Raw genomic sequence first — 7,788 nt, 5'->3', positions numbered from 1 at the left:
CAAAAGAACCGAGAAGCCCAGACTTTCTCTGAAAGAGAAAAGGGAAGGCCGCTTCTCTGTATTCTCCCCCCCCCCCCAGTCTTCCTCATTTGCAAAGGGCACGGCGGAAGAGGTCGTCAGGCCCGGCCTAGAAAGCTCCCCCTCCCCCGTCCTCGCCCTTCCTGTTTCGGGAGAGGAGGGGCGTTGCGAAACCAGCAGGACAAAGCGTTTGGCGTGCGCAAACACGCCTTTCTCGCGGGGGCTCAGGCCGTAGAGCGATCGCCTCCCCCGCCTCCCTCCCGCGGGGTGGGTCCCCATGACGCCCGGAGCCAGCAGGGAAGCGCCGGGGACACTCCCCCCCAAAATTTCCTCCGGCCGCGGCAGGCGAGTGCGAGCCCCGCCAGCAGGGGGCAGCAGACTCCAAAACTGGCCGCTGGTCTAGTTGGGCGACAGTTCGCGATGTATTGATTTTGAAAAGTTTCTTTTTGTGTTCTCCCGTCCAAAACGCAGCGCGGCGGCTGTACGACGTGCGCTCCACGATCTCCGCCAGCCGAATTCAAGAGCCTCGAGGCTGTTGACGACATCTGCGTTTGCTGGCAAACACGTGTGATGCTGAGGCATAAAGCCCGGATCACAGCAGGCTAAGCCGCGTAGCTTTGGGGAGGCTCAAGCCGCCTTTCCCTGCTGCTGCTCCCCCCCCCCTTCCCACCTGTGACAAGCAAGCCGCCGCTGGAGGGCTCGCCTCCCGCCCCACCCTGGCTCCGATTTCGGTCACTTGCGCCGGGTCCTTGCTAGACTTTCCGTGCGACACGGAGAGGGAGGAGAAGCGTCGCCGTGTTGGTCGGAAGACTCCCTGCCTTAAGATGGGGTGACTCGGTAGCTTGGCAGGGCACTGGACACAGTCAAGGGCCAGAGGCCTGCTTGGTGGTCTCCTAGGGGCTGTGACTCAGGGGCAGAGCATCTGCTTGGCATGCAGAAGGCCCCACGTTCAATCCTCGGGGGTTTGAGACCCTGGAGAGCTGCTGCCAGTCAGAGTAGAAAATGCTGGCGTTCATGGGCCCAAAGGTCTAGTTCAGTATGAAGCCGTTTCCTATGTTCAGATGGAACCTCCCTGGATGGAGGCAGTGTACCATGAATTCCTAGTTCGTGCTCTCTTTCCAGGATTCCTAGGGGCATCCGTCAGACTGTTGTGTGAAAATACTGTCAGGTTGCAGCTGGCTTAGAGGTGGTTTGCTTTTGCTGGCCTCTCGCAAGGCTACCTTGAACTTCACTGGTGGCCTCCCATTGAAGGGCTACCTGGAGCAGCCCCTGCTTCAGTGTATCCGCATCAGGGATCTAGCATACCAGCCTCTTAGGTCCATAGGTATTTGGGCCCTGAAAGATACAGTGCTGGTGTTCCAGTGGGGAGGGACTAGGAGTTGTCGTGCTCAAGGATGGATTAAGACCAGCAAAGGATCTGAGTCAGGGGAGGCCAGCCTGGGACAGCCGGAGCTCAGGACCTAAGCAGGATCCGCCCTGGCTGGCGCTTGTATGAGGCACCACTGAGACAGACTCTGCAGAGGAAGGCAATGGCCACCCCTCTCGGCTTCCGACTTCCCTTGAAAGCTCTTTGCTGTGGTTGCCACAAGTTGGCTGCCAGCGCGGTTCGATTCTGCACTCCCTCACATGCAGCCAGCTGGGTGACCTTGGGCTCGCCACAGTGCTGATGAAGCTGTTCTGACTGAGCAGTACTATCAGGGCTCTCTCAGCCTCACCCACCTCACAGGGTGTCTGTTGTGGGGAGAGGAAAGGGAAGGCAAATGTAAGCCACTTTGAGACTCATTCAGGTAGAGAAAAGCGGCATATAAGAAGAAGAATTGGTTCTTATATGCCGCTTTTCCCTACCCGAAGGAGGCACAAAGCGGCTTACAGTCGCCTTACCATTCCTCTCCCCACAACAGACACCCTGTGGGGTGGATGAGGCTGAGAGAGCCCTGATATCACTGCTCAGTCAGAACAGCTTTATCAGTGCTGTGGCGAGCCCAAGGTCACCCAGCTGGCTGCATGTGGGGGAGTGGGGCTTGCCAGATTAGAAGTCCGCACTCCTAACCACTCCACCAAACTGGCTCTCCAAACCAAACTGATAAGAATCAAGTCTTCTTCTACCACTACTACTACTACTACTACTTAACGGCACTTTACACACACATGCACACACCTGGGGAAGCCAAACTATGTCTGATTTAAGACACTCCCCAGCAACACCCTAAAAGGTAATTCAGTAATTTTCTAGGTCGTCGTTTTTCTGAGGTATATTAGAATCCTATCATAATTTTTGCCCCTGAACTGTAGCTCACTTTGCTAACAGAAAGCCACTTTGCACGTGCTCAGAGACATGTTTGTTTATCCTTATTTCAAAGGTTGCAGGTCCGCCTGAGCTCCCACACTGAAAAGGCCTTCTGGCCTTGAGTCCTGCCCCCAGCTAAGTGCTGTCCGTCCTGGGCAGTGGGCACTGATTATACCTCCTTTATAGGCCTATAAAAGTCTGCAGCTGAGAAGAGCCATTCACGTGTAAGGGCAAGGCCTGCCACGCAGCTGCTCCCTCCCAGAGGCTCGAGGGAAGGTGTCTGATGCAGACTTGCTCTCGAGCTAAACAGCTCTGGGCTTGGCTGCTCTGGAAGAGACTGGCCTGCGAGCAGAGCAGGCATCTGAACGTCAAAGCTATTGGACTGGACTGGACAAGCAGCGAGCGCTTTGATCCTGGAGGCTTGCCTGGAGTGTGTGTTAGGCACCACCAAATTGCTTCTGACTTACAGAGACCTGATGAATTCATGGCTTCCCAAACAGCCTGTTGTTCACAGCCTCGCACAGGTCTTGCAAACCGAGAGCCTCGATTGAGACAATCCATCTCATGTCCTGTTGTCCTCTTTTCCTTCTGCCTTCAAGTTATCCTAGCATAATGAGTCCATGCTGGCAGGGGATCATGGTCATTGTAGTCTGTGGGCATCTGGAGAGCTACAGTTTGGCCACCCCTGTTCTAGGTAGTGTTCAGGCTTGATTTGATCTGGAACCCACAGATTTGTCTTTTTTGGACGGGGCAACAGTTGTGTGTGTGGGAGGGGGGTGTCAGATGGGGTATTAGGCCTGTGTTCTCTTTCCATTGAGCAATTTCCAGCACGGCAGCCATGTTAGCCTGGTGCACCCCAGCCAAGATCCTTGTGGCACCCTGAAGACTAAAACATTGCTTGCAGCAGCACAAGGTCCTAGGGTAGAGGTAGTCAAGCTGTGGCCCTCCAGATGTCCATGGACTACAATTCCCATGAGCCCCTGCCAGCGTTCACTGGCAGGGGCTCATGGGAATTGTAGTCCATGGACATCTGGAGGGCTGCAGCTTGACTACCCCTGTCCTAGGTTCAAGCCCTCCTCTCCTGATGCATTGAAAAGAATCCTCAGGCAGAGAAATGTTTCTGCTGAATGAAGAAAGGGAAACATTGTGAACCTTCCCTGAAACATCTCGGGTTATTAATTTTATTTCATTTACTTCATTTCTCTCCCACCTGCCTCCCCAATATCCCATGGATTTGCAACACTGGAAAACAAGCACACGGGCTGTTCACAGCCACCGAGACGGGTGGAATCGGACTGGCTCAATTTAACCCAAATACAAACTGAGAAAAGTGATCAGAGCTTTTGATTCCCAGCCAAGGCAATCAGACCTGCTGATAAATTCCAGTGCAGCCGTTTCCTGTCGGAGTCTTCCTTTGAAGTCCCCTTATTGAAGAATGCTGACTTTGAGATATCCACTTCCCTATCAGGGTTAGTTCTTCACTGAAGAACCTGCCTGGGGCACCAACCACAGTGAGCAGGCTGCTGGGGCATTACAAGGGCATTGCTCCCTAAGCCCCGCTTTCACTAGGGTGGGAGGCAACAGGCACCCTCTCTGCTGCAGGGACTGGTGGTCTTCAAGCAGCAGTTGGACAGAAACCCTGTAGTCCAGATTCTGAAGAAGAAGAGCTGTTTTTTGGCACCCTGCTTTTTACTACCTGAAAGAGTGTCAAAGCAGCTTACAATGGCTACCCTTCCTCTCCCCACAACAGACACCCTGTGGGGTAGGTAGGGCTGAGACAGCTCTGAGAGAACTGTGTCTGGCCCATGGTCGCCCAACCGGCTGCATGTCGAGGAGTGGGAATCAAAACAAGTTCTCAAGATTAAACGTTGCTGCCCTTAACCACTACACCAAGTGGGCTATCTTCCCATCCTAAGCCATGACACCATACCTAGTTACACATACTCTTGGCATCACCTACCTCACTGGATCATTGTGATGTGAAAATGGAGACTGGGAGACCATGCATGCCAGCACCAACCTGACATCCTTGGAGAAAGGGCAAGATTTTTTAAAAGAATCAATAGAAACTCTGTTGCACTGCATTGATCGCACTCAGTATGAAGCATAACGGTAAAGGTATCCCCTGTGCAAGCACCGAGTCATGTCTGACCCTTGGGGTGACGCCCTCCAGCGTTTTCATGGCAGACTCAATACAGGGTGGTTTGCCAGTGCCTTCCCCAGTCATTACCATTTACCCCCCAGCAAGCTGGGTACTCATTTTACCGACCTCGGAAGGATGGAAGGCTGAGTCAACCTTGAGCCGGCTGCTGGGATCGAACTCCCGGCCTCATGGTCAGAGCTTCAGACAGCATGTCAGCTGCCTTACCATCCTGCGCCACAAGAGGCCTTCAGCATGAAGCATAGTTCTCCTGTTTTCCCCCTCCACTTCAATCAAAAAGTGGCTGAGGAAGGAACGAGGATGGAGAAGAGAAAGCACTGGGGTTCTTCTTGGCCTTCTCCATCCCGGCTGTTTGCTCAAGAGGTAACATGGCTCTGGTGGCAGAGCAAAAAGGTGCCACAGCCGGCCCAGAGAGTGGTTTTAGCAGCCCAGCTGGTACAAACAAGTAGAACCGCTTCATGTCAACTCCCAGCTTCTGTGTGGCGCAATCGGCCACTCCCTTTGCTCCGCCGACGGTCCTCTTCCTGAAAGATCACTTAATTGTTTTCCACCTTCCCAGGATCAGCTTAAGGTTTCTGTAGCCCAAGGAAAAAAGCCTAAACTGACACACATATATGTATGTATTCATGTATGTATGTAGAATGACCAGAATACATCAAGTTGTCTTGTGCCAAGTTTGACCATTGATTGTCAGTGTTGACTGCTTTGAATGGCAGTGATTCTTCAGGGCCTCAGACAGAGTCAGGGTTGCCAGGTCCCCATGGCTACTGGCTGGAGATCGGGGAACGGGGGGGGGGGGTAGGTTCAGTAGCTGCAGCTTCAGAAGCTCTTGGAGATTTGCAGATGGAGCCTGGGGAGCACAGGGACCTCAGTGGGGTACAGTGCCACCCTCCAAACCATCTGTTTTCTCCAAAGGGGCTGTCATTCTGGGGGATACTCAGGTCCCACCTAGAGGCCGGCATCCTTAGGCAGAGATTGCCTACTACCTGACCTTTTTGTTATCACTGTTACCTGTTACCATATGTTAATTGCATCTGTTCCTGTTTTCTGTAAACCGCCCTGAGCCCTCGGGGAGGGCGGTATATAAATATAATAAATAAATAAATAAATAAAATTTATTTGGAGATGCTGGGAATTGAACCTGGGGCCTTCTGCATGCAATGTAGATGATCTAGCCCAGAGCCACAACTTTTCCTCTGTTGATGGGGACTTGGAACTAATATCAGACCTAAATTTGAGTGCAATGGTACCTTTAAGCCGAACAAAGTTTTATTCAAGGTGGGAGGGCTTGTGCATTCACACTTGCTGAAACAATGCAATAGGAATCACCTGTACAGATACAAAAAGAAAGTAAATTAGCAGTCAGTTAGTAAGCAGCAGCATGAAGATATCCAACAAATATGCAGCATAATGAAGAGCAAACAATGCCTTGCTAGAATAACAAACTGAATTCATCAATTATTTGGGCTCAATTGTCTTTCACACCAGCTTGGTGTAATGGTTAGGAGTGTGGACTTCTAATCTGATATGCCGGGTTTGATTCCCCACTCCTCCCCAACATGCAGCCAGCTGGGTGACCCTGGGCTCCCCACAACACCGATAAAGCTGTTCTGATCGAGCAGTAATATTAGGGTTCCCTAAGCCTCACCTACCTCACAGGGTGTCTGTTGTGGGGAGAGGAAAGGGAAAGTGAATGGAAGCTGCCTTGAGACTCCTTCTGGTAGAGAAAAGCATCATATAGGAACCAACTCTTCTTCATAAGGGGAATAAAAATGTTATGGTTAGTGATTACTGGCAGACGCTTTCCCAATTGTGAATGGGAGTAATTAAAAGAGACCCATCTATCTCCACCTTAGCAGAGAAGCATCTTCACAAGTGACAAGCCATGCTGAGTTCGGTCTCCTGTCCTAAGACCAGAGAGTTGGATTTTACATGACATACTTCATTACATCACATTACAGTCCCATCTCAAACAAATAAATGAAGCGGAAATGGTAAAGAATGCAGATATAACAGCTGAATGAGGTTAGCATATGTCATGAGATAAGAAACCAATATCCCTGTTGAGTCCTGGGGATTCCACTGTTCTGAGTATTGTAACAACTTGCATCTCAGCAATTTCCCTTTCTAGTCTGTCCTTGAAGTTTCTTTGCAATAAAACAGCTGTTTTGAGGTCCTTCACTGAAAAACCTGGAAGGCTGAAGTATTCTCCTTCATGTTTTTGAATCCTGTGTATTTTAATATCAGGCTTGTGTCCATTTATTCTTTGGCAGAGAACAGAAGAGCATTGTTCACCTGTTCAATTGTTACAGTCCTCTGGAGCTCCACATTATGCAGCAACAAATGCCATAACACTGTATATTCTATGAACATTCGGGCTTTCCTTGCCTGACTTAAGCATGTCACTGCAAACTGTCTTGCATAGCACCTGAAAGCTGCAAGAGCTTTCTTCCTGCTCTGCTTGCAGATCCATCTTCTTGCCCTAGTGGGGCCTCCAAAACAAGACTGCCTGCAAAGCCTTTGGATGACAAGTGGAACAGAATAATTGCCCAGTCTGGCATCCCACATGACGCTCAGATGAAGGCGGGCCAAGAGAGCACTTGCCTTTGACTCACAGTTACTTTGGCTGCAAGCAGCTGTGACAGTGAAATGGAGAGTAATAAGAGAAGGTCAGGCCCAGAGCAGGCCAGGAGAACAAAGAACCCAGCAGAAGAAGGCAAATTCGCAAGATAGCCAGACAGAAGGGAAAGGGAGCGCAGGGGCCAATTACACCCTCGGATAAAAAAAGGGATTATAGAAACAAAGGCTCATCTCTTGTGATTTACGGCTCCGTCACACCCAAAGGCAGCCTGCCCAGTTCCTTCGCTGAGTAGGAGTTAAACCCACAGAGTATTAGGTCTCACCTAATCCTGATCGCTGGAAAGATCCCAGGCTTATAGCACCCGATGAAAAGAGATTGCCGAATCAACCCAGCTAGAAGAACTGGAAGGCTCTCTCCGGTTGAAGTGAAGGCTGAGAATGGAGACTGAGGAACTGAGACACACACCAGAAGTTGCCCTCGTCAAGGATCACTGCTCTGTTTACTGTGGTCATCAGTCCAGAGCGGCCGGCCACACACTAATCTGTGGCGACCAAAGTCAACAGGAGTCACCTTGCCAACTAACACGGTTTTATTCCAGCATACGTTTCCATGGCTTTGAGCCAACTTCACCAGAGGAACGCAGTGGATCATCACAGGGGTTCCCCTCCCCCCCCCCCCGCTTTGTAATCTGATGTGCAAATGTCTGCATAGTGTAAAAAACCTCAACACACATCTAATGAA

The 7,788-nt window shown here is 50.9% G+C and overlaps 1 long non-coding RNA gene across 1 annotated transcript; it reads right to left on the bottom strand.

Annotated features, from left to right (window-relative positions):
• Positions 1–498: 498 nt before the first annotated feature.
• LOC143836873 (uncharacterized) lies at positions 499–7,562 on the bottom strand. Its single transcript, XR_013230805.1, has 3 exons — positions 7,370–7,562; positions 5,717–5,795; positions 499–572 (listed from the first exon to the last, which is right to left on the bottom strand). It is a non-coding gene; the product is annotated as an uncharacterized LOC143836873 (long non-coding RNA).
• Between the last annotated feature and the right edge of the window lie 226 nt (positions 7,563–7,788).

Source organism: Paroedura picta, chromosome 4 (assembly GCF_049243985.1).
Source record: "Paroedura picta isolate Pp20150507F chromosome 4, Ppicta_v3.0, whole genome shotgun sequence".
Taxonomy (NCBI): domain Eukaryota; kingdom Metazoa; phylum Chordata; class Lepidosauria; order Squamata; family Gekkonidae; genus Paroedura; species Paroedura picta.
The sequence above is the reverse complement of the archived record's forward strand: the minus strand, read 5'-3'. Positions and strand labels throughout refer to the sequence as shown.